This window comes from Herpailurus yagouaroundi, unplaced genomic scaffold, assembly GCF_014898765.1.
Source record: "Herpailurus yagouaroundi ecotype Mexico unplaced genomic scaffold, PumYag 217, whole genome shotgun sequence".
Taxonomy (NCBI): domain Eukaryota; kingdom Metazoa; phylum Chordata; class Mammalia; order Carnivora; family Felidae; genus Herpailurus; species Herpailurus yagouaroundi.
Window position 1 is genome coordinate 3717185 of NW_024412448.1, and position 27052 is coordinate 3744236.

The window sequence follows — 27052 nt, forward strand, 5'->3', positions numbered from 1 at the left end:
TGTGTCTGGGGAGGGGGGGCCTCTGGGACCCTCTGTGTCTGGGGAGGGGGGCCTCCAGGGCTCTGGGACCCTCTGTGTCCGCAGGAGGCTCCCTGTTCTGTGGAGTGGGCACGGGTACTAGGAATGGCCCCTCTGCCCTGGGGTTCAAGGCCAGCACGGAGCAACCTGGGGCACTGTGGGTGGAGCCCGGAGCTGGGACAGCACCGGGGCCCTGGGCTAGGAAGGCGAACGTCCCAGCCCACGAGCACCCGGCCAGTCTCAGACGTCAGGGCATTCATGCTCTCGGACCTGCCAACAGACTCTTTGCACTGACACGCGTGTGCGGATGCTACCACTCATGTCTGAAGATAAGGATAAGGCTCGGGGGCCTTCTCGTGGCCCCAGTGCGGTCTGGTAGCTGAGCCGTTACCACCAGTCTACAGCTTGGCAGACGTAAGAGAAAATGTGGTAGCACCAAGAGCTGCCCCCTCCTGCCAGGCCCTGGGGGTCCTGTTCTGTACAAGGAGGGCTTCCGGAATGTTCCTGAGCCCCCAGCAAGGATTGAAGCTTCCAGCACTAAGGGATTCCTGGCCCAGATGGGGGCCTCATCTGACCAGTCTGCACAGCAATACTGGAACAGCGGAAGAGGCTGGAGGGCCAGGGTCTGGAAACCAACTATGGAATGATGGGTAAAGCCCATGAGGAGGCCACGTGACTGCACTTATTACAGTTAACTGTCCTCACGCCACACAGGCCACATCAGTGGTTCTCACCCAGGAACCACGACACCATCGGGAAACATCTGGCAACGTCTGGGGAAACTTTTTTTTTTTTTAATTTTTTAATGCATATTTATTTTTGATAGAGTATGAGCGGGGGAGGGACAGAGAGACAGGGAGACACAGAATCCAAAGCAGGTTCCAGGCTCCGAGCTGTCAGCACAGAGCTGGATGCGGGGCTCGAACCCACAGACCGTGAGATCATGACCTGAGCTGAAGTAGGACGCTCAACTGACTGGACCAGCCAGGCATCCCCGATCTGGGGAAAGTCTTGCCTGTCACATGTGGGCATTTAGTGAGTGGAGGCCAGGGATATTGCACGACACCCTTACAGGGTGCCCGGGACGCCCACCACTGAGGGTGACCCGGCCCCTGACACCAGCAGTGCAGAGCCCGAGCTCCCAACAGAAACATCAACCCGTAAAACAACCACAATACTACAGCTGTCCCCACATGGTGTTTACCAAGGGCCAGGACGGTTCCGGCCACTGTCCACACACGGACGCGTTAACCGGCCCACAACAACTCGTGCAGTGGACGCTGAGTGGTCAGACTGTGTCCCCCAAAAGATATGCTGAAGTCCCAGCCCCTGGTCCCCGCGAACGTCACCTTGTTGGGAAATAGGCTCTTTGCAGGTGTAACCTGGTTAAGATGAGGTCAGTAGGGTGGCCCTGATCCAATGTGACTGGTGACCTTGTGAGAGGGGGAGACCCCATGTGAAGACAGAGACCTGGGGAGAAGGCCGCCACGCGGAGACAGAGGTGGGCACTGGATGATACGGCACAAGTCAAGGCTCGCCAGCAGCGGGGAGGCAAGGAAGGTTCTTTCAGGGTCTCAGAGGGACCAGGACCTATGACACTCTGCTCTCAGCCTTCTGGCCTCCGGACTATGAGAGGGTTAATTCCTACTGTTTCCTGTGCCCCGTCCGCGGCACCTGGTAAGGCAGCCCCAGGATACAAACACAGTGGGTAACACTGCCCCATTTCACAAATGGGGAAACAGAGGCACAGAGACATTCTGGGTACTTGCCCGAGCTCACTCAGCTACACACCTGCCTCTTCAGCCTCTCGGCCCTTACGTTTCTGAGCAGAACACGGGGGTTTTTGTTTGGTTTCCCTGAGGGTCTTGTGAAGGGCTGTGTTGGGCTCTGTCTCTTGGGAGCAGTGGTTCAGGGGGAGCCCTTACATTGGGCACAGTCCCCCCACCACAGCCGTGCCCGTGCTCAGCAGGCAGGGCGCCCCCAGGAGACAGAAAGGAGGAAGGCAGAGTCCACTTCTAACTTTGCGGGAAAAACACTCAAGTGCTAACCACGTCCACGATGAAAGCCTACCTTCATCCCCTGAGCGCTCATCACATTCCCGCCTCCCATTTTCGGGCCCACGGGCCTGGCGGCTCCGCCCTGGACAACACGTGAAGTTGTCCTTCTCTATCTGACGGAAGACAAACCAGCTCCAGCTTCCGGAACACAGAAAGAGCTCACCGGCGCTCAGAAAGAGTCCGGAGACCTCCAGACTCAGTGCCCCTCAGTGTCACCCACAGACACAGGATGGAGTCCACAACTGATGGGTCACGGTGGCGTCGGGGTGGGAGCAGGGTTCTCTGGGAGGGGAAGGTCCACATGGAGAGACAAACCAGGGCCCTGAAACTCAGCCTGCCGACCTGGGGGGCTGCCCATGGTGTGGCTGGGGTGAGTGGGTGGGCACCAGGGACGAAGGGAGGTCAAGAGACATCAGAAGGCCCGGACAGAACAATGGAAGTGGGGAGGCCCGGGAGGACGAGGCAGATACATGGGAAGCAGGGCGTCAGGATGCTCTCAGTCCCTGTGCTGAGTGGTGACCCCCACTCTGCACTGGGGGTGGGGCCTCTCCCAGGACCCCTGCCGGCCCCCATCACCACCCTGACCTGCGCGGGTCACCCGGAGGCCTTTGAGGCCAAAACCGAAGACCTGCACTCTCTGAGCTGGGCCAGACCCCCCCCCACCCACCGAAGCCACTGGATGCTCCGCGTGGAGGGGGTGGTCTCCCCGATACCAAGGAAACAAGACAGAAAAACACACTTAAAACAAAACAACAAAAAAACCTCCTCCAAAACAGAAACCTGATGTACCCATTCTTACATCTGCAGCCGTGAAGCCTCTCAAAATGCTGCTTTCGCAACAGACAGCCAGATCGGGGTCACCCAGGAACCAGTTCTAGGATGGCAAGGGCTGGAGGGGCCGAGACTTCCAGGGAAGGTTCCCACAGAAAGATAAAGCCTGGGAACCTTCCTCCCTGCGAGCAGGTGGCTGGCCTGCGCCACCAGGTGGCAGAACATGGGTACTACCGCCCTCCGCAGGTGGTTCAGTTCAACCCTAATGGAGAAAGGAAAAGGCAGGAAAAACCAGTCATTCCCGAAGAGAACACTCTTTCGTGAACCATGGTCACGTGAAATCATTCAATCCCTCACTCGCTGGAGGATATCACCTTAAGAGAGTCAACGAGACAAACGTTATCTTCGTGTTTATTAACGGTGTGATTCAGGGCCTCTGTGCCCGCAAGGGCGCGTTCCCACACCCTCCCTTCCCGGCAGACACGTCCCAGGGTCTCCGGCCAGCCTGCCTTCCTAGGGGGTGAGGCTCAGGGTCACCAGGCATGATCTGCCATCTCTGGGGGAACCCACAAGTGCCCCGAAGCATGCTACGTGCATTCCCATCAGACACCCTGTGCTTGGGGGCAGAGGAGGGAGAGAAAATGGGAGAGAGGGACATAGTTTCCTTTTCTGTCCCTTTTAAAGGGGCAGACACCTGGTACGACCCCCTCCCCAGCCTGTCTTAATCCCACCTTCCAATCCTAGTGCCCTGGGGGTCTGGGCACTGTGGAGTCTGCTCCATGACGGGTCTGTCACCTTCCAGATGGGACGCTCCATCTGTGAGCCCCACGGCATCTGGCCCAGTGGACGGTGCCCATTCAGACATCGCTGTGGGGCTGAAAACCAGCCCTGGATGCAGTGGCTTGACATGCCAGTCCCAGGTCCCCAAACTGCTGGCCTGCCTATCTCAAAAGGAGGCGGTCATGAGAAAGGGTCCAGGTTGCTGGGTGTTACAGATGAAGAGTCTGGAGGTATTCAGGTGTGGGAGCACCTGGTGAACATAACAACCTGAAAGAGAACAGTTTTGGCTCCCATAGTGGGTTGAGTTGTGCCGCCTCACCCCCACCATGTCCTAACCCCTGGGACCTGTGGATGGGATCTAATTTGGACGTAGAGTCTTTACGGATGTAATTAAGGTAAGGAGCTCCAGATGAAATCATCATGGATTAGGATGGACCTTCCATCCAGTAACAGGGACAGAAAAAGGAGAGGGAGATGTGACAGGCAGAGAGAAGGCCACACGACCACACAGGCAGAGATGGAGAGATGCGTCTACAAGCCAACGACTGCCAAGGATCAGCAAGGATCAGCAAGGATCGCCAAGGATCAGCAAGGATCAGCAAGCATTGCCAAGGATCACCAAAGATCCCCAAGGATCCCCAAGGATTGCCAAGAATCACCAAGAATCAGCAAAGAATGCCAAGGATCACCAAGGATCGCCAAGGATGGCCAGCCACCCCAGGAACTGCGAGAGGCAGAGGGAGCGCAGCCCTGTGACTCCATTTCAGGCTTCTGGCCTCCAGAACCGTGAGACGATACATCTTGTGGTTTAAGCCGCCCAGCGAGGGCTCATCCATTATGACGCTGTAAAATACTCTTACGGTCTCCTTCCGGCGACGCCCTCCCTGTTGTCTGGGAGTCCGATGCCTGAGAAAGAGCAGGAGGGGCCCCGACGAGAGCCCCGAGTCCTCAGAGGCTGCCGTGCCAGCCGCGCACCCAGGGAGAAGCGGGGTCTCCGGAGAGGGGTGAGGGGAGGGGGGCGCAGGGGAAGCAGGTCCACTTGGCAGTGACTCCAATCTAGCTCACACCTCCTTTGCCAGTGCGAGGAAAACAAAGGACCTGCAAACTGAATGAGAAATGGTGGCTCATTACCCCTGAGGTGTGATGATGGCTTAATTATTTTCCTGACTGGGGAGAGCTGCTTTCTGACAGCAGGTGCAAATGAATTCTCCGCTGTTTTAAGGAGTGATTGGCCCAGGACAGGCAGGAAAACTGGAAAACCTAATTAAACCGGGAGCCTCGTGAAGTCAGGGGAGTGGGCTGCTTGTTTGCTCGCGACAGAGGGGCTGAGGGCTCTGGCCGGTCCGGGGTGGGCGTGGGGGGTGCACAGGGCAGGAGGAGCCACACGGGCCGATGGGGACCCCACACGAGCTGCACAGGGAAAGCGGGTCTGGGGGCCTGGCCGCTGGGCTCCGGGGCGGTTTCAGCTGTGAACGCGGTTGCCTTTGGCTCTCTGCTGCCTCGTCTGTATGAGGGGACAGTCGCATGAGCAGAGGGGGCTAAGGGCCGAGTGGTGGGGACTTTGCTCCAGGGTCACGTGGCCCTGGGTTGGATCCAGCGAACCTTCCGGCTCTGATGTAGGTGCAGTGTACTCAGCCCCTCGGAGCCAACACGGGACGCAAGCAGGATGCCGCGGGGCTGCCCTGGCCGTGCTCGGGCCACTCTGTTGTGTTGAGGGCTGACGCCCCGCCAGGAGGCACCCCTTACCCCCTGCTCCTCCCACCACGGCCTGAGAGCACAGAGCGGGGATGTGGAAGAAAGAGGCTCCCTTCTGCCTCACCTGGAGCCCCAACCAGACCTCCCTTGGGCCTTGCCTCTGTCTGGTGGAAAGCAGGACCCTCGCCCACCCACCCGTGAGGTTTGCTTGTCGGAGGGTCCGGTGGCTGCCCCGGTGGGACCACACCATCCTGGAGGCCCCCGGCTGGCCAGGCTGACACCACTGCCCTGCACCCGTCTGCTCTGGGTGGAGCCATGTCCCCAACCGGTCACTTTGTGCCACCAGTTCCAGGGCAGATTAGAGTGGGGTGGCCCCTCCAGGGGGCTCCAGGTGCAAGCTCAGAGTCCCCTGCCAACGCCCAACCTGCCCGCCGACCTCCTACCGCTGGCCTCCCAATCACCCTGCACCCCCTCAGTCTCCTGCCCGTGCCGGGGCGGAAACACCTTGCAAGGACTCTAATGCTCCTGGCCTCTCTCTTCTGGGCAGGGCCTGTCCAGCCACCTGCGGTGGTCCCCCGCCCCTCCCCTGTCTCGTCCTCCAGCATCACTGCTCATATCCCTGTGCCTTCCTTTCCAGCACCTCCCTCCAGGCACACGGTCCAGAAGCCTCTCCTCCTAGCATTCCGACCAACAGGCAAGGCCCCGCCCTCCAGACGAAGGGCCGAAGGAGACTGAGGCGGGGGGGATAGGAGGGAAGGAAGCTCAGAGCCAAGGCTGGGGACCCCCAGGACAGCTGGCCGGGCAGGGAAAGGGAAGGGAGCGCCCACAACCCCTCCGGCCTGAGCCAGCTCTGCCTGGGGAGGGGGATGCCCAGAGCAAGGGGCAGAGAAATGTCAAGGAGCCCTGGTGCCTCAGCCGGGATCCTGAAGGCACTAGTGAGGACACAGGTAGTGAGGGTGGCTCCCGGGAGCCCGACATCACCCCCCTGCTGTGCCCAGAGCACCCAACTGGCCGGAGGATGGCAGGAACATAGATGGATACAAAGGGTCGGCCTGAGAGAGGCCAGGAAGCGACCCCTGTTCCCACCTCTGCCTTACCCGGCCTCGCCCTGGCGTCCCCGCGCCCTCCACACTGGCCTGTCCCTGCACACCCTGTGCATGGACCGTCCATTTCCACCCTCACCCCTTCCAAGCCTCAGCCCGCTGACCCAGCCCCCATGCACTCCGCCGTCCCTGGAGCCCAGCGGCATTCCTACGCTCCTACCAAACACCAAAGTTTCGGCAATTATCTCTTTCTTGTGTGGGTATTTTGACCACCCACCCAGCGTGTCGATTCCCAGAGGACAAGACTGAGGGTGTTCGAAGAAGCAGACGCTCTCAAACCACCTCCCCGTAGGGACCCGACACGTGCTCTGGACTCAGACCCACAGGTCGGGTTCGTCTCAGAAACTTGAGGGTCTGCAAGGACCATCCAGCCCGCGGCACCGAGGTGCACTGGGACTCCAAACACACTGCGCAGGCAGGCGCGGCCCCGGGGCAGGGACGTACGTGCTCCCCTTTCCTCCAAAACGAGCCCCTGAGTCGCTTGTTTGTCCGACCTTTTATCACAAACATTTTCTTTTTATTGCACAAGCGGGGAAGGGGCAGAGAGAGAGGGACACACAGAATCCAAAGCCAGCTCCGGGCTCCGAGCGGTCAGCACAGGGCCCGACGCGGGGCTCGAACCCACGAACCGTGAGATCACGACCTGAGCTGAAGTCGGACGCTTAACTGGCTGAGCCCTCCAGGCGTCCTCTTATCATAAACATTTTCAAACACACGGAAAAGCTGAAGGTGTTTGGGAGGGACACCGTCTACCTACCACCTCGATTCCGCCCCTGACGTTTTTACTACACCTGTTGTACCAAAGAGCTGCCCGTCTCCACCCCGCGGCCACCCTTCAGCCGATTTCATTACTTCTGATGCCTTTGCGCATAAACTGCAGACGTATGTACACTTCCCCACAGATGCTACAGGACGTTCGTCACTAACTACAGCTCAGCATTTGTTTACGGTTCCTTTTCGTTCTTTTGAGATAGAAATCTACAATGAGACGCACAAATCTCAAGTGTCCTACTGGATGCATTTGGCAAATGCACACACCTGTCAGCCCTCACCTGCCAAGATGCTGACCTTGACCCCCCCCCCCAAGGAAGTCTCCCCACTCCTTCCCAGGGGAAAACACGGTTTTTGCTTTTCTCCACCGCGGATTAGTCTGGTCTCTTCTAGAACGTCTTGTAAATGGAGCCATCTGTCTCTTCTCCATCTGGCTTCTCTCTTTCTACAAACTGTTTTTGGGGCTCATCAATGTTCTTCCAGGTCCTAAGGGGGCAGTCACTCCTTTTTCGCTGCCGCGTAATATTCCGACTGTCCCGCAGTTTATTTATCGACGCCCCTGCTGATGGACATTTGGGTTGTTTCCATGTCTGGCTAGAGCTACCATGAAGATTCTTGGTTTCTTTTCTGTTGTTGTTAGAAATTATCTTCTCGGGGCGCCTGGGTGGCGCAGTAGGTTAAGCGTCTGACTTCAGCCAGGTCACGATCTCGCGGTCCGTGAGTTCGAGCCCCGCGTCGGGCTCTGGGCTGATGGCTCGGAGCCTGGAGCCTGTTTCCGATTCTGTGTCTCCCTCTCTCTCTGCCCCTCCCCCGTTCATGCTCTGTCTCTCTCTGTCCCAAAAAATAAATAAATGTTGAAAAAAAAAAATTAAAAAGAAAAAAAGAAATTATCTTCTCATTCTTTCTTTGCAATCTGTGTTTCTTTAACGGCTATAAACAGGAGGAGGAAGGCAAACCCCACCTGACTTCTTCTCCCAGGTCCTCCGGGAATGGGATCAGGCCCCAGGCCCCCACACCATGGCTCCGCTCTGCAGGGGAGGGGGGCGGCTAACCTTGCTCCAGGTCATGTCCACTTCTTAGGGCTGGCCCGTTCCATTCCAACTGCCCCCCTCCTACACCCCGGCTTCTTTGTCCAGGGAGGACAGCCAAGCACCTCCGGGACCAGTGAGGACCCGTCCCCCCAGCTGCCTTGTTTCTCGCTCCAGTAAATCACTTCTAATTGTTGGGAATTTTGGAAAGGGAGACATGCCCCAGGATCTGCAGAAGGTCGGGGACAATTAACAGACACCCTCACTTCCTGGGGACACATTTGCTTACGTGGACCGCCCCCTCTGTGGAAGGGCTGACACCGATACTGTGGACTGAATGTTTGAATGTCTGTGCCCCCACCGCCTCCAAGTCCATATATGATGGCATCTGGAGGTGCGGCCTAGGGCCGGGGTTGCAGTTTGATGAGGTCCTGAGGTCCCCGTGACGGGATCCGTGTCCTCCTAGGAAGGGGCCCCAGAGCTCTCTCTGCTGTGTGAGCACACAGCAAGAAAACAGCTGTTCACAAGCCAGGAAGTCAGCTCTCACCAGAAACCCGATCAGCCGGCCCCGTGATCGTGGACCTCCCAGCCTCCAGAGCCATGAGAACAGACGTGTGCTGTGTGGGCCCCCGGTCTGCGGTATTATCCTGTTAACGCAGCCCGAGCTGAGACAACCCGACAATACCGAATGTTTGCTGAGTACCCACCATGTGCGGGGCAATATGCCGGGCGTTGTGAGGGGGGCAAAGAGACAGGAGACCGTCTTCCAGCGCCCACGAGCTAACAAGGCAGACGGATGCGCGTGAACTTCCACAGGAGGGCGCTCCGGAGCCACCATCGAGGTGCAAGGTGAGTCCCAGACCTGCTTACGCGTACCTACCTCCGCACACACCTGTGTGCGTTTAGTAATAGCCACAACACAAACCTCTCGAGTGAACGAATAAATTCCTCGGCAACGTAAGAAAGGTCTTGGACCTCCGCCCTGTGGTTGTGAGGTCACCCCTGAGGGGGGGAGGGGGCAGGGAGAGGGGCAGGAGCTTCCACTTTTCCTCTGACGCACGTCTGTATTGTGAAATGCTCGGCCAGCTGGTCCCCCTACGCTCACAGAATTATGTGATTCTGCTGGAGAGACAGGACAGAAACACACGTACTCGCTCACAAGCTGGGACATCGGTCAGGCCCCACATTCGCTCGGATGTGAATCAGAAGGCAAGGGTTGTTTGGGGAACAGGGGGTCCCCTTGGGACTGGGCGACATGGAGGAGGGAGGGCCCTGTCGGGCTGCGGGGGAAGCAGGGGCGCATCCCGCAAGGGGGCTCGCGGAAGGAGCTCTGAATGCAGGCTTTTGTCTGGTAAGAATACAGGCGATGGGGACTCGTTCCCCTGGTCGCCGACATCGCGTGACTGCCCACTGTGCACCAGGCACGGGGCTAGGGGCAGAGGGCAGAGGGCAGACAGTGGCTCCTCCTCCGGGGACCATGGCTGGTTGGAGTGGCAGGGACCAGCTTGTCTACGGCGTGGGCTCTGGCAGCCAGCATGTTGCGGCCAGCTTCCAACCCGTGGCTCTGAGACCCCAGGAGGTGCCCGTGTCCCCGAGGTCTCTGTTGCCCCGTCTGTGACCTAGCGGTGTCGGGAGGCCACCGAGGGTCAGCTGCCATGCCGGCTGCACGTGGGCAGAGCGGCGGCCCCAGTGAGCACCCAGTGGCACCGGCAACTTCCAAATGGACACTCTCACCGTGGAGAGACGTGCCCCAACAGGTCAGCTCAGAAGGATGACGAGGCTAGTCCACGAGGCAGACCACAGGAGAAAGCCACGCAGTGTGGGGAAGCCCAGAATGTCCGGGGCTCCTGCCCCTCCTGCCCCCGAGCGTGCCGGTGCCCCCCGCGGGCCGTGTCAGCCCCTGCTCCGGCTCCCGGACCCAGGACCCCTGGACGCACGCCAAGGTAGCCGAGTGAGCCCCTAACTCATCTGGATAGCAACCAGAATTGAAACAACAGGTTAACCTGAACTGATAAAATAATCACCATCATTTTTCTTGAGTTAATGGTCTTTCCTGTCAAGTAATTCTTTTTTCTTTTTTTTAAACTTACTGAGGTGAAATGACACATAACACAAAATTAACTGTTTTAAAGCAGACAGTTGGGTGGCATTTAGTACATTTACAACATCGTGCAACACCGCCCCTATCTGGTACGTTTCCATCACTCCACAATAAGATCCCTTACCATGTATTTTTTACGTTTATTTTGAGAGACACAGAGAGAGAGAGAGAGAGAGAGAGCGCGCGCGCGCGCACACACACACACACACACACACACACACACACACACGCAAGTGGGGGAGGGGCAGAGAGAGAGGGAAACACAGAATCCGAAGCAGGCTCCAGGCTCCGAGCCATCAGCCCAGAGCCTGACGCGGGGCTCGAACTCACGGACTGCGAGATCGTGACCTGAGCTGAAGTCGGATGCTTAACCGACTGAGCCACCCAGGCGCCCCTTAAGCTTTTTATTTTAAAGTTTATTTATTTTGAGAGCGAGAGAGAGAGAGTGTGTGTCGTGGGAGGGCAGAGAGAGAGAGGGGGAGAGAGAGGGAAAGACCGAGAGAGAATGAATCCCAAGCAGGCCGTGAGATCAGGACCTGAGCCAAAGTCAGACACTCAACCAACTGGGCCACCCAGCCGCCCCAAGATCCCTTACTTTTTAAGCAATTTTCTCCATTATCTACCCCCCGACCGCCGCCCAGCCCCCAGCCTAGCCCCCACTACTCTCCCTTCCACCCCGTGAACTGGCCTCTCGGGACACCCCGCATAAATGGAAGCACCCCGTACGTGGCCCTCCTGCTTAGCAGGGACTTTCGAGGTCCCTCCGGTTGCGGCAGGAAGGACTCCACCCCTTCCGACGGCCGGCCCCCGTCCCACCGCGCCGACACACGGACACGCGGTTCATCGTTCAGCCGCGACGGACACTCGGGCTGCCCGCCCCCTGGACGCCGTGGACGGTGCTGCCACGAACACGATGCCGCCCATCGCCTGGAGCGTCTGTTCTGGGTTTTGAGAAGGTCTCTATCCGGGAGGGGAGCTGTGGGCCACGCGGCATTCCTGTGTTTTCGCCTTTCTGGGGAACAGCGCACCGTTCTGCGTTCCCGCCGGCCACGCGACGTGGCAAACGCTCCGCCTGCTCCGCGCCCTCCCAACAAATAGTTACTGCTTGTTGTTACTCTCGTGGTGCGTAAGGCGGCTGCCAGCGGACTCCCGACGTACTCGACCTTCCAAAATCCGTAAGTGACACGCAGGGGGCAGCTGGCGTGATGCCTCACGCCCGTATGGAAAAGTCTAAGCGAGAGAGGGCGTGCACGGGCAGGGAGCCGGCAAGGGCCGTGGCTACGCGCCCGGAGCGGGTGGGCTCGAGACCTGGAGCCAGCAGCGCGTCCTCCCCAGACCGGGCGGGCCGGCCCTGCGGGTGCATCTCGTGGCCAAGGCCGGGGACGAGCGGGTGGCGGGTGACCTGTCGCGGGGAAGCAGGGCACTAACACCACGCCCAGATGAAGCGGTGTCTCCTGCCTGGAGCCGCCCCCGACCCCCACACACGGCCCCTCCGGCTTCGGTTGGCCTGTGGGCCGCTCTGAGCCCCCCAGGGCAGGGCGGTCACTATTGCCCACTGCGCCTCTGGTGCGGGCCGGTTCCCTCCCCCCAGAGAAGAGCAGGGGTAATAGCCACCGCCAGGGCGTGTCTTCCCGTACCCCCGGGCACCGCCCTGTGCCCACCGCCCGGCAGCGTCGGTCCTCAGTAAGTGGTGGCTTATTGAACGCTCATGTGATGTTTATATATTACTGTCCTGCCCCCGAATTGCTTTCTGTGTGTCTGTCCTAGCTTCTCAACCTACTGAGGTGCCCTGAAGGCATCCAGGTGAGGGGAGCAGGGTGATAGCACAGCACTGGTGAAAACGCAGGTGCCCAAGCCCACCACATCCTCTTCTTGAATTGACTATAGTTACCCCCGCAGCCAGGCTCTCCTGGGCCCAGGACCTTTGCACGTACTGCTTCCTGAGCAGGGGAACATCCTTCCCGTGGAGTCAACCCAGATTATAGGCGCCAGCTCCAGGGTCCTTCCCTCCAGGCTAGATGAGGCGTCCCTCCTTATGGCCCCCCTCACCCGGTCCCTCTGCCTCTGTCTTGTAACTACCTGCCTGCTGGTTTGCAAGGCTGTTCCCGCCCATCCTTACCCTCCCGACGGGGCTGCAAATCCATGAGGACAGCACCAGAGTCAGTCTTCTGTCTACTTCCCACGGTGCTTTGACGCAGAGCATTCATTCACTCGTTCACTTATTCACCCAACAAATAGTTACTGAGTCCCTACAGTGCGCCAGGCCGATGGATAAGCCAGATCCGGGCCTCACGGAGCAGTGGCTGCGTACTCAGGGGGTGTCTGCTGAGCAGACGAGTGAATGAATGCTCCCGGTGGGGACAATTAAATGAGAAATGTGGACGTGTGTGTGTATATGTGCACGCACGAGTGTGATGCGCGTACATGCGTGTGTGTCCGCATGTACAGGTGTGTGTGATGTGATCTCTGCCGACCCTGTGGCGGACCCCCGAGGCCCCTGACGCCCCCAACCCCGTCAGATTTTCCCCGTCACATTCGGCCTCCCCTGCCTATCTTCCAGCCTCTCTCAGGGAAAAGGAAATTGGGCATTTTCCCGAAGGCCTCTGCTGATTTTTAAGAAGACGGGAGTGAGAGGGGCGCCCGGGGGGCTCAGTCGGTTGAGCGTCCGACTCCGGCTCAGGTCACGATCTCACAGTTCGTGAGTTCGCGCCCCGTGTCGGGCTCTGTGCCGGCAGCTCGGAACCCGGAGCCTGCTTCGGATTCTGTGTCTCCTTCTCTCTCTGACCCTCCCCTGCTGTGCTCTCTCTCTCTCCTTTAAAAAGAAATAAACATTTAAAAAAATTAAAAAAAAAAAAAAAAAGGAAAGAAAACAGGGGAGGGAGAATTGCCTGAAAGTATCACCCACAGGTGCAATTTTCTAAAAGGTGAGAGAGACCACAACAAAAAACCCCGGCCCACCCAGGTCACCCTCGTCGGTGGGGGCCGCCTGCTTGTTCCTCACGGTCCCTGCAAGATGTCCTCCCCACGTTACGGAGCAGCTGGGGGCTGTGAAGGCCACGTGCTCTCAGGTTCCTGACTTTGTGTCCAAGTTGCCCTGCCGGTGCCTGGTCCGAGTGGGAGGCCAGCAGGGTCTGGTTCTCCTTCGACACCTGCTGCAGCCACGAGGCATTCTGAACCCCGTGCCTCCCATCAGTCGGGGTGTGAGGGGGGTGTGGGGGGGGGGGGGGGGGACAGCAGCACAAAATGACGCCCACCACCGGGGTCCTTGGACGGCGTACAACACGAACCCGTAGGAAGGCACCAGAAGGCCCCGCCGCCCCCGGCTGTGAGGCCAGTGAGCTCCGTCCCCTCCGTGGCCGACGGCCCCTGGGACGCAGGTGTTCACCAGACTAGCGAGTCCAAGGCCGGGGGGGAAGAACGCTCTCGGTGCCGGCCGACCCGCAACCCCACAGACTGAACGGCAGTTCCCTTCTTTCCCTCTCTCGGGCCCACACCTGGGCGGTGGGCAGCCAGCAGCGAGCCCACTTGGGCCCCAGCCCAGGAAGCGCTCACACCTGCGTGCCCGGCCCGCGCCTTCCTTCTGGGGCCTGGCCAGCAGCCGCGCGAGTTGGCTTCCGCGGGGCACACAGCTGCCGCGCCATCTGCGGCACAGCCGGCGGCCCTGGGCCCCGAGCCCTCGGCAAGTGGCCCCGCTGGCCCCACGTGGGTTGCAGGGGGAGGCGCTGGGACCCGCCCAGCTGCCCTGAGCAGGTGGCCAGGGGCTCTGGGGAGCGGGTGTGGTCGGCACAGAGGGGCGTGCGGAGGCGGCACCCCCCTGCAGGGGCGGGCAGGGGACGGGGCAGGGAGGTCACGCAGGCTGGGTGTGGGCAGCCTCGGCCCGGGGGTCCGCCCGGGCCCCCTTCCCAAGCGCCCTCGGGGCCCTATTCCTGTGCACACCAGGGGCTCGCCAGCAGCGTTTTCTAACAAGACGCAAATCGGCAATCGCCTCGCTGAGGAACGAAAGACTAAAAAAACCATAAACAAAGTCTCTGTCACCGTGGAGACCATTAAAAATAGCTCGCCACCCTATCCCCGTCTTTCTGGGTAACGTACAGCTGAGTGCCTCCACACCGCTATTATTACTTTTTAACGGTGAATAATCTCCTCCTTCCCACAGGAAGATGGATCGGCATGGAACTTTCCAAGCGAAGCCCCCCCCCCTTCGGGGCTTGTTTCAATGTGCACTTGAGGGTGGGCCGTGCATGGGCTGCGTGTTGACGTCACGGTTAACCCCTTCCGTCCCGCCCGGTCTGCCCATCCGTCTGTCCATCTACCTGTCTGCTCCGAGGCCGTGCCGTGGATCCCAAGGATGCAGACAGAAGCTGGTCTTGGCTGGGCTGAGGGTAAGCACAGCCCCAGAGAGGGCACGACGGAACAGGTGGGTCCCGGGGGTCCCGAGGGTCCCGAGGGCAACGGCAGGGTGGCATCTGTCCATTTTTCCCGGCCATCTCCTAAATACCCACGACTAGGAGGAGCCGCTGGGCCACCGGCTGGCCTGGCAGAGGGGCTGTGACGGAGCTAGGGCCTCAGGAGAGGCTGGCACTGTCCTACCTTCTGTCCCCAGAGGGCTCCCAAGCCGATTTCTGCAGCTGCCCACGTGCAGGGGAAGCCTCCTCTGCCGCCGCCTCCAGCCGGCGAATGAACCGCCACCAACACGGCTGCCAGGCTGCAATGTCGCCAGCAGGGACCGGAATCTGGGGCGCTCCGGTGATTTCTGAGACCGCTGGGTAGCTCAGGCCGCACCTGCTTGAAAGCCCAGGTGGGTTCCAAAGAGGCAAACCCCTGGCCCGCAGAACTGTACCCACAGAGGGCGGGATGCACGGTCTGGAGCGGGCGACAGAGGGGTCTCCGCATAGAGCAAGCCTGCATGTGCCGGGGGCAGAGGGGGCCACACTGCAGATCCCAGGGAGAGTTCCCCACTCGCTGCTGGCTCCACCCACCTCTGTAGGGACAGAAAAGTAGGATGTGGGGTGGGGGAAGGCAGGGGGAGTCCAGGGGCTGGGGGATGTGGGGTGGGGGGAGGGGGGGGGAGTCCGGGGGCGGGGGGAGGGGCACAGGGAGCTGGTGTTTAATGGGGACAGAGTGGCAGTTTGGCAAGATGAAGAAAGTTCTGGAGACGGATGATGGTGATGGACACACAACAGCGTGAATGTATTTAAGGCCACTGAACTGTCCACTTAAAAATGGTGAAAATGCTAACCTATATGCTACACATTTTTTTTTTACCAGTTTTTTAAAAAGTAGAAGAGTCTCTGGGATGCCCCACACTTCATCCAGCTGGGTGTCTCCCTCTTTACACGCACCCACTCTCCCCAACACACACACTCCTGTTCTTCACGCGAAAAGTCAGCCAAGTTCTTTCTACAGTGAAAGAAAGGTACCTGCTGCCCATTTCTTCCCCATCAGATAATCTCCTAAAGCAACCTCGCAGAGAAGGATCCGGGCTATGCCCAGCCGATCTTGAAATAGAAGCATCTGGACGGCAAGCTGGCCAGTGCTGCTCACCCAGTGCGATCAAGTGACATGCCGTGTGTGTGAGCCAGGTGCCGTGCACAGTCCCCCGTGCACACGGGGGTGGCCGGGCATGCGGCTCGGTCCACCAGCCCAGCTCTAGGCTGCTTCTCAGCCAGGAAGATCCAGAGAGAGCCTCCGAGGGGCCAGACCAGAACGAAGACAGAGGGAGGTGAGTGGGGCCTGTGCCAAGTGCCCTCAGCGTCCCCGAAGTCTGGGTGGCATTGCACTCTGCTCGGAAGGAGATGTGCAAGAGAAGTCCGCACCCGCGAAGTGAGCGTGGGGTCTGACCTGGGGGGGGGGGGGGGGGCGGGGGGGGGGGGGGGGGGGGGCAGGGTGGACACCTGGCCTGACAGGGGCGCAGGGGTGTGACAGGTTAAAGGCGATGTAGCTTTGTCTGTGCTGACCCAGCTCGGGTCACAGCCCGGTGCAAACGCAACCGTCTTTAACGTGCAGCAATTATACCACAGTCTGCGGGACAAATAGATTTCACGAGCCCTCACTCACTAGGGGTGATATGGCTGTTGGTGCCGAGGGACCGGGTGGGCCAAGCTCGAGGGAAGAGCCGCATCCCGAGGCCCCCGGACGCTGTGCATTAGTGGGAGCGTCCCCGAGGCAGCTGAGCCCCTCCCTCGGTCTCCCTCCCCCTCACACTACCTCCCTGTGTCTGTGGGCTGCACTGTCACATGTGTGCACGTGTGCGTGTGCAACCCTGTTGTTCCAGCCGTATGCCGCTATGAACGACTCTTCTGTCCCTCTGGCTGCTCCTGGGATGATCTCCCCTCCCCGGGAGGCCTCCCCTGGTGAGAGGATGCAGTCCTGTCTACACCTTGAATGATCCACAGTGAAAGCAAACACAACAGGCACCCCCAAGAGCACAGGACGCTGCCACCAACCTCCCATCTGCCGTGAGCCAATCCTCCTCCTGCAAATGGCCATGGGAGGGATTTCCAGAAAGCTAAGGACACACCAGAGATCCACCGCGGTCAAGACCTGTGTGTCTGAAGGTTTTATGCAGATGTAGGAGGTCAAACTGGACCTTCAGAAATGCATCAGAGGCAACAAGGATTTGCTAGCTATTAACAGCTATTAACTGCTAGCTATTAACAATGGATGCCTGTATGTGAACGTGTGCGTGCATGTGTGCTCATGTGCACGTGTGCTCGCGTGCATGCATGCGAGTGTTTGTGTGGCCGTGTGCATGCATGTGTGCGCACGTGTGCACTGTGCAGGTGTGCGTGCATGTGTAAGTGTACATGCATGTGTGGGTGTATGCCTCTGTGCAAGTGCACACGTATGTGTGCATGTGCGTGTATGCTCGTGTGCATGAGTGCACATGCATGTATGCACGTGCGGGTGTGTGCCTGTAAGTGCACATGTATGTGTGCATGTGCACGTATGCTCGTGTGCATACATTGTGTAAGCGCACGCATGTGTGTAAGTGCACATACATGCACGTGCATGTGTGCTCGTGTGTGTGCATGCAAGTGTATGTGTGGCCGTGTGCATGCATGTGTGCACACGTGTGCACTGTGTAGGTGTGCGTGCATGTGTGGGTGTGTGCAAGTGCACACGTATGTGTACATGTGCGTGTGTGCTCGTGTTCATGTGTGTAGATGTACATGAGTGCACATGCGTGTATTCATGTGCATGTGTGGGTGTGTGCCTGTGTGTAAGCGCACATGTACGTGTGCATGTATGCTCGTGTGCATGCATGTATGCATGTGTGCTCCTGTGCATGCATGGTGTAAGGGCATGCATGTGTGTAAGTGCACATATATGCATGTGCATGTGTGCTCGTGTGCGTGCATATGTGTAGGAGCACGTGCATGTATGCATGTGTGTGTGCATGAAATGTAGAGGCACCCTGGGGCCTCTTGGCACACAATGCATGGAGCTCTGCCACCTTACACACCGTGATCTTGGGGACGCCCCTTAATTTCTGACCCTCAGTGCCTTTATCTCCACCAGGGGAAAAGCCACTTAGCTCCCAACCCTACCCCCCGCAGGCCCCCTCAGAGAGCCATTGTGGGAGTCAGATGTGCTGACAAACACAAAAGCATTCTGGAAAAAAACCGAAGCACCAAGGAATTCTAAGGCATGGTTATTTTGTGCAAGTTTGGATGCCCCTGGCACCCCCAAAATCCTTTCTTGTAGTAGAATCACCAGTGATACAAGATTAGCAGGTGTGTCTCCTTTTAGGCAAATCTGATGTTTAAAAGACACAAATTGGCTGATGATTCACTTCACAAAGTTTCCCTTAATGTGAAAATGGAAAGATCCCGGGCGCATTTTAAATATACTGCCGTTTTTAAAAATACCTGTTCATCTAGAGGTTTTTCAGAACATACTCGCGGCGCTGGGTCAGGGACTCCCGTTATCATACCCCTCCATAAGCTGGGGGTCTGTGAGAAGGGAGGGAGAGCCTGTGCCCCCAGGAAGGCCTTGGCAGGGTCCCCTGGGAGGCACGGAGAGCCCCCTTGGACTTCTTGATCCCAGCCCTTCCAGGCCCTCTCCTGCCTGTCAGGAGGAGGGGCCTGGCCTCTCAGGGAGGGCTCCGGGAGGGGGTCTCCAAGCACACGGCAATTCTGGGGCAAGGCCAGGAAATCAGCGTGGATCCGCCCCACTGTCACACTTTCCAGGACCACACCCCACACGTCTCTTGCACTGGCTGAATTTAAGGCGTATTTTTCAGCTGTCAGGAACCCTAACCGTGAGTACAACTTCTCGGTTCTGTGAGTCCTTCCGGCAAATTATGCAACCTGAGAGTGGTTTTGGGGCTCCTTGAACTTGAAGCTGGTGTCAGAAGCGAGGACGGTCTAGTGTGGATGGCTGCTTCTCACATGGTGAGGCCCCTCAGCTCCTGCAGACCCAGGGCCCCACCCTGCTGGCCAAGCCCCCGAGGCCTCTCGAGGCCTGCAGGCCACACCCGTCCAGCGACATCACGGCCAACCACACACGGCTGGCCCTGGGAAACAGACCAGGGAGGCCACTGATGTCGAGGATGTGGCAAATGTGGGCTCATCACCCCGGCAAGGGGGGATCCCAAGAACTTCCAAGCCCCGCGCATCCCACACCGACCCAGCGAGGAAGCGTGGCCTCCTCCTCCTCCATCTGGGGCCGTGTTGGGTGGGGGGGCCCAGAGGAGGAGAGAGGGAGGGAACTGAGGAAAACACCCGGGGAGATAAAGTCTGGAAGACCCCAGGCTCAGCCCTCCGTGCTTCTCCCTCCGTGGCCACCACATGCCCTCGGCAACACTCCCCCCACACCCCCCCCGACAGTTTCAGCTGCTCCCCACAGAACCAGAGGTGCCCCCCACCCTGTAGGGCTGGAGAAATGAAAAAATAAAAATAAAGGAAGCAGAAAGAAAGCACCTCGTGTTTCAAAATGATGCATCAATGTGGAACCAAGTGATCTTGTTCATCAGGGCTTGTCCTGGACCTCAGGCAGAGGGCTCTCCTGGGCCCCCTCCCTTCTGGGACCATCCCCCCTGCCCCCCGCCCAGCGGGGACTTTGTGCAGGGAGCGAGCTGTCCAGACGCCATTCCGCCAAGGGTTACGCCTGTCACATATCCATCAAAGGCCACGGCCACCTTCGGGCGCTGAGTTAGACACGGAGCCAGCTGCGCCCAGACCTTTATTAGAGTCCCACCCAGATGACATTGGGAGGGAGGGTGTGCCCTCCATCAGCCCTGCGGAGATGGGGCACCCAGAGAGGGAAGCGGGGAGGGAGCGGGGAGCAGAGCAGAGGCCAGCAGGGGCCTTATTCACGCTTTAGCACCCGCCTTGCTCTGGGCTGGGGAGCCCCAGGGGGAAGGGGGTGGTCAGGGAGGGCGGGGATGGGTCACGAGAACCCCCCTGAAGACGGGGAGGCAGAGGAGGCCGTGTGGGGGAGCAGCGGGAGCAGCCTGGGTTGCCCGCAGCCCCAGGACTTGTTGGAGCAGCCGCGGCAGACACGCAGTTGCCTTATAAAACCATCGGGCGTCCTCCCTGCCGATGTGGTCGAGACGCCAGCCCAGCCCCTGTGCCCCACGCCCCACCCTCCCTCAACCCTGTCCGCCCTCCGCGTTGGGTCTGCGGCCCTGGCGGCGTGCAGGGAACACCGTAGCTCGGGTGGTGCCCCCAACAGCCGCAGACGGCTCCTCCCCGCCGCACACACCTGTCCTGGGAGCTGTCAGGTAGACAGACGTACGACCCGGAAGAGGGTCCCCAGGCCCAGCACTCAGCGCCGGGACAGGTCAGACAGGGGGACACTGGAGCCTCTGCCTGTTTCAGAACCGCAGGTGGCTGTTCCCCCGCCCGCCTGGGGGCCCTGAGCCGGGACCCCCCGGCTCCCCCGGCTCCTCTCCCTCCGTCCCCATCGGCCGCGGACTCAACTGTGTCCCCCCAAAACTCACGCTTTGATGCCCAACTCCCAGGGTAACCATTTGGAGACAGGCCTTTGGGAAGGTAACTCAAGTTGATTGAGGAAACGGGCGGAGCCCCGACCCAGGAGGATTAGTGTCCTTGTAGGAAGAGACGCTAGAGAGCACCGAGCACCCCCCAAGCACGCACAAAGGCCGGGTGGGGACACGTGGCTGCCTCACGGCCACATGCCCTCACACTCACTTTTACACACACATGCACACGCTTCTGTAAGGCTGCTGTTTCTCCAAACTGTCCCACACAGGTGGCCGTCGGCTGGGCCCCGCCTGCTGGCTGCGGCCGGCACTTCGCCTGACGTGGCCGCCATGAGACCACTGTGTCCGGTGGCCCCTGGCCACGGCACCGCACCCCTCCTCCCCTGACAGTGGGCGTCCAGACCACCTGTCCCCCGCAGCCTGAAGAACAGCGGCCACGGCACAGCTGCCCTCCCCTCCCCCTCTGCCCTTGTAGATGCCTGGCCCCCATGGGGATAGCCCCATAAACCACCCGTGTCCACAGTCACACCTGGGAGCCACGGTTTCCGCAGGAGCCCCTGCTGAGCCGGAGGGGACGCCTGGGGACACCTGTCACCATGTGAGGCAGGGGAGGAGCACGCACAGCCCCTCGTCACCTGAGAGCCACCCTCCAGGCCTGTGGCATGCCTCTCGCATCCAGCTCCTTGGCCGGCATCTGGGTCCATCCCAAGCTGGCCCCGACTGTCCACTTGTCCCCACACGGGGCTCAGTCCCCTACCCACCACACCCAGAGGCTCACAAAAAGCCTCTCCAATGAGACCATGTTCCTTCTGAATGTGGTGGCACTATCATCCACAGGACCCTTGACGTGACCAGTGATGTGCTGGACCCATCCGGGTAGATGATGCTTCCCGCCCGCCCCAGCTTGCTGCCCTGGAACCAGGAAACACTCAAATGTCCCGAGTTCCCACCAGGTCTGTCCCACCTTCCGCCTCCACCTGCCAGCAGCTCCCCCAAGACTCTCCCCCCAGTGACAGTCCCCTTCTGCTGTGGAGGCCAACAGCCCCTCGCGCCTGTGCACACATACACACACTCACACACGTCCACGCTCCAGCTCCAGGAACGGTGACCAGTGGCCACCGTGTATCCACACCCAGCTCCACTCTATGCGGAAGGCTCTCGGACAGTCAGGAGTCCCATCCCCCCCCCCAGACCATCCCCTCTGGGGACAGGGACAGAGGGGGACATGGGAAAGGGGTGCAGCAAGGTGAGGCCGGTGGCAAAGACACGGAGGCCCAGAGAGAGAACCCAGAAGTCTGGGCCTGTAGGTACCAACCTTACTCAGAAGCGAGGGGTGGAGTGGGCTGCCTGTGGCCGCGAGGCTAGGTCCCCACGAGCCACGGACCTGAGGTGCCCGGTCTGGACTGGTGGAGACGGCCTCCCGGTGCCCCACCCCACACCCTCCTCAGCTGCGCCCCCTGCACAACAGCCTCCTGTCGGGTACCTGCTTGAGCCACGTGGGCACTGGCCCTCCCTCCTGCAGCCTTGCCACACAGGGACCCCGTGCACAGAGGACAGACTGCCACACCGGGACCGTGTGCACAGAGGACAGACCGAGGCTGGGAGAGTCTAGGTCTTGTTGGGGTCACGTACTTTGTGAGTGGGGGCCAGGGTTTGACTCCAGCCCCTGTGATACCTTCATTTCTTTCTTTCTTTTAAGGGGAAACAGACAGTTTAAAAATTAAACACGGCCTTTGATCTATGTACCCACACCTCTGATCACCCCCCGGCCTTGTGCACGAATATTCAGCCTTGACCCAGGAATTCTGTGAATCCAGAAGGAAGGGGGGCACAGGTTGGGCCTCCCTCACCCCACATCCCACCGGATGGTCCAGGAGGTGGCCTGGGGATGTCATCCTTGGTGCTCCACCTGCTCCCTGGAGACACGTGCACCAATCGGGCTTCCCCCCTCTGCTACTGGGATGCCAGGTGCGCCTCTGGCTTCCGAGAAGGTGTTTGATTTCAGCCTGGCTGCTGGGGGGGGCCACTGGTTTTGCAATGGCAGGAAAGAATCAAGAGCATGAGCCTGTCTGAAATGTCTCCCGAGAAGAAGAAGAAAAAAAAAAAAAAAACAGGTAAGAGAAAAGTGGACAATGGCGGCTCAAGCGTGTCGTGCCTAAAACCGTTCAACCCACTAACAGACGGAAAACCACGTCTACACTGAGGAGCCTTTCCAACCCGTAGTTTATTTAGCTGTGCTTTTTAAGGGACTCTTAATCAGAAAGGTGATTTCAAAATCAAATATGCTTTGGAAAGTACTTTTGTTCCTAGAGTAAAGTATAAATATGATTTACCCTATTCTATTCTCAACAAATATTATTTTTCATCTGCCAACAGACTCCTCATAAGAACACGGGGCACGAGGTCAGCGCTGATGTGCCGACACACGCACAGAGCACGAGGTTCAGATCGGTGCCTGTGGGCCTCAGCCTACTGACTCACTTTTGCCGGAAACATGGCGGGCACGTGTCAAAGATCAGAAACGACTTGAGATCTGCAGCCAGAGGACAGCTTGAAATTTCCCAGATCAAATCAGTGAACCGCTCTTTACAGCAAAGTATGAGAACTCGGGCCTGAGCCCGTGATCACGAGTGTCAGCACAGGAACGTGAAGGAGGGATTCAGGGCCCCCGAAGACACACACACAGAGCATGAAATGGAACACGTTCAAACGATACGGGCGATTCTCATCATTCATGAACTTAGGCATCACAAAGTCGCAGCAATCACCGAATTAGCAAACACTGAAACACCGTCCTGAGCAAACACGGGGTTTCGGTCCTACACGCCTCTAGTCAGTGTTTTGTCGACTCACCAGCACACGACCACCGTAACCATGTGTTTGTTAGTGCCCGGCTCAAGTACATTCACGTTCTTGTGCAGCCATCACCCCAGCCTCCCAGCCCCCACCACTCTACAGCTGTCTCTGTGAACTCAACGAGTCTAGGGACCTCGTGTAAGTGGGATCCTATAGCATCTGTCCTGTTGGGACTGGCTGACCCCTCGGCAGAGGTCGTCAAGGTCCATCTATGTAGCGGGTATCCGAATTTCCTTCCCTTCTAAGACTGAACAATATTCTACTGTGCGGGTGGACCACGTTTTGTTTATCCCTTCATCCACTGATGGACACTTGGGTTGCTCCCGCCTTTTGGAGAGAGTGAGCAGTCCCACCACGTACATGGATGTGCACATATCTCCTCAGGACCCTGCTTCCGATTCTTTTGCGGAAGTGGAATCACTCATTCAGTGGGCTTTTTGCTTTGTTTTGGGTTCACAGAAATAAGCATCTACATGGAGCTTCACTTCTTGGGCCAGGCCACCGGAGCCAGCTCAGCTCATAGAAGGAGCTAGCCATATGCGTGTCGGGCATCTAGGACGGTGGGGAGTCTGCACACACATGTTCATTTCAAATGGTCACTAATGACCCTTTATCCACGCGTAACCTGTTTGGCTAAAAAAAACAAAAAAACAAACAAAAAAAAACTACCTTATTTGTTTGAAGTGGAAATAAAGGATAATTAATTAATTTGTTAATTATTCTTCCTTCCTTCCCACGAATTCCGGTATCAAAGGCCCCGTGTCCCAGATGTGAAGGGAACAGATTCGTTTACTGATGAGGAACCAGGGAAATGCCCTGAGGCAGGGGAAGGAAAAAAATCAAAGAGCGAGTGTGGTACAAGCTTTCAAAAGGAGACCTAATTGGAAGGAACCTAGAAATTCTACCCGGCTCCTCTTCTTAGTAGGACAAGTAGGTCTGTAGGACAAGCCCCACCACTGGCAAGGCTGGCTCCCTACAGATCTGTACTTCACACTTAACTTGGTAAGCGTATAAAGGATGTCATTAAATAAGACATTTAGAACACCACCGCGGCATCCGGGACTTCCTCTCTTGCTGTCCCCACTCCAGCCCCCTGCATTAACTAGCCTGCCTCCTTCTCTGTGCCTCCCAGGGCACGCCCCAGGTCACCCGCACGGGAGACGGACACCTCTGACCTGTTGGTATTAGCGAGGTCCACAAGCCTGCCTGTTGGGCTGTGCTTCCACGGACAGACAGTAGGATACCCAGGTGCCACCAGGAGAGTGAGGAGCAGGTGCCTCACCACGCCTTCTTCTCCCCGGCCACCCGCCGCTGGGACAGGACTCCTTTGCCACATCCCCACCCCCATCCCAGCTACCCAGGTTTGGGATCAACTGACGTGGAGACCCTCCCTATGCAGAGTATCGGGGATGGTCCCAAAGGTTCACAGGCGGATGGCCCTGCCCTGTCATGTGACTTTGCAGCACGTCCGGTAGAAACCCGCCTACTTCCCCTCACCTCCTGCGCCTGGGCTTGGCCACATGACTTGCTTTGACCAATGGGAGGTCAGCACGTGTGATTCAAGCAGAGGCTCTGAAGGGGCCTGTGTGTCCGTCTGTGCCTGTGCCATGGGCAGCAACACTGCCCACAGGAAGCTGCAGCTCGGCAGCTAGGACCCAGAATGAGCCCCCCACAGAGCAAGTAGCCACACTTGGCCAACCCCCAGCTTGAAGGAGAAGCGCCCAGATGAGCCGACACCAGCCCAACCCGCAGATGCATGAGCAAAACGCGGTCGGTTCTGAGGGTTCCTGGGGTCATGGTCCAGAAAGTCATCACTAACCTTGAACTGGAGAATACTGAATGAGTGCTCCTAGCGGACGGGACTCTCACAACGTTTTTGTCAGCCCACCAATACATAAGCCTATTGTATGTGTGCTTCTGGCTAAAGCTATCTTATTTAATATGTGTTGCCAATTCGTTAACATCGAACTCACCGCCAACAGTGCTACAATGCCTGCTGGTACCTGGATGAAGCCTATCGAACACCCGCATTTTCCCACAGAGCACATCACGGCCTTCCAGGGCTTCTGGCCACCAGACGGCACCTCAGCGCTATGCTGGGGGCCACTCTAAACAGCAAAATCACCAACAAAAAGTGCAAAAACTCTGGCACTAAATAGACCATTAGTCTCCAGCATGAAAGTTGAAAACAAGAAGGCGGAGTGTCATCTTGTCCCGCCTCAGCTGGGAGCACCCACACTGGCTCCGCGCGTGCCCGCAAATGACCACAAAAGTGCCATCAGTACTGATTTGTGGGTTACAAATAAATGTTAGCGAGACAACAAATTCACAAATACAGAATCCACGAATAATGAGGATCGACGATTACGAATTATAACCGTTTAAATACTCTGACTTATGGGGTAGTTGTTACGCAGCAAGAGCTGACTGTTACAAATGATGAGGACCTGGCGGACCCACGCCCCTCAACTTCCAAGATGGAAACATCTGGAACTGCTGGAAGCAAATCAGCTCTTTCTGGACTCTAGGACAGGGTAAAAATCCCAACATTTGTATCATAGTAGGACATAAAAGCTCACTAACTCCTCTTCCTGATAATGTGCCTCCCCCCATGCCCGACACCCCTAAACGCTCCAGCTGAGTTACATCAGCCACAGCTTCCAGGTAGACGGAACGCAGGCAGAGAACATGGAGAGGCATGCTCTTGTCCCCGAGGAGTTTCACAATCCTCAGTGCTGCCTTGACAACCAGAGGGGAGCATCTCAGCAGCACCTCTCCTGCCTATCCGCTGGGGTGCTGTGAGCGGGTTTGGGGATTCGACGGGCGGGAGGGGAGAAACCCCAGCATCGCCTCCAGGTCCTCTGGACCAAGCTCCTTAGTGCAGGACCAGATCTGCCTGCAAAGTGCAAAGACTTCAGTACTGACGAAGAACAGGCATCTGGCCACAGAGACCAGGCCGACAGTGAAACTGTGCTAATTTCTGGACAATGTGGAATCAGAAGGGGCGCTAAGCAGCCTGGTCCACTCAGAAACAACAAACGTGGCCAGAGCTGGGAGAAAAGGGGCAGTGAAGGCTCGGCTTTGCAGACAAGCCCACAAAAGAGTAACAGCTCACCTCCATCTTTCTGAGCCCAGCTCCTGTCTGATGCTCTCCGGAACATCCAGATCCAGGAAGCTGGGAACAGCGTGGGGCTCTCCATGGTCCTCAGCACCCAGGGGTCTGGCTGTCTGACTTCGAAGAGAGGATTAGCCAAGAGGGCAAGGGGGCCCAGATACGTTCTGTATCTTACTTAGGAAAGAGAGGGTTAAATTCATGTTGCTTCAAATCCATATGAATCTGAACTTTAGGGAGAGCTCCGTCTTGCTTGGGAACACCGATGGGGAAACGGGCTTTGGGGCCGTGGGGGGTTCAGGTAAGGGCTGAGTGCTGGAGCCCTGGGGGAAGCAGCGAACCCTCAGAGGGCATCAGTAGCAGCAGACTCTCATGCAGCAAGGGCGGGGGGGAGTGCACCCCTGAAAATAACCGACTTCTGCAAGTGGGACGGTCTCCACTTCCCAGGCCCGGGAGGGAAGGAAGAAGAAACCTCTCCCAGGGGCCTCGTGTGAGTAAGCCGCGCCCTGCGCCTCTGCCCGTCTCTGGTCGCCTGTGGACGCTCCTAGTTCAGAACCTCCTGTGTTAGGCTGGAGAGGGCCTAACACAGAGGATGCAAGCCTGGCTGGGGGCCACACGTCTCCTTTGGGACCTCAGGCCAGTGGCTTCCCCTCTCTGGGCCTCAATTTACCCCTCTGCAAAGAGGAGAAAGACAACGGTACGCACCCCATCAGCGTGGTTGTGGGGTCGAATGAGTCAATTCAAGGAAAATCCTCAGAGCAGTGGCTGGCGCACAGCAGGCACGGACAGACGCTGGTCATCTGGGCTCAGG

The 27052-nt window shown here is 58.3% G+C and overlaps 1 protein-coding gene and 1 long non-coding RNA gene across 3 annotated transcripts in view; one reads left to right on the top strand and one right to left on the bottom strand.

The window, feature by feature from the left end:
• The window catches only part of RBFOX3 (RNA binding fox-1 homolog 3), a 464942-nt gene that overhangs the window by 261995 nt on the left and 175895 nt on the right, over nucleotides 1-27052 (bottom strand). The window lies entirely within an intron of this gene.
• LOC121018011 (uncharacterized) lies at nucleotides 17645-23819 on the top strand. Its single transcript, XR_005784993.1, has 3 exons — nucleotides 17645-18720; nucleotides 21111-21226; nucleotides 21973-23819. It is a non-coding gene; the product is annotated as an uncharacterized LOC121018011 (long non-coding RNA).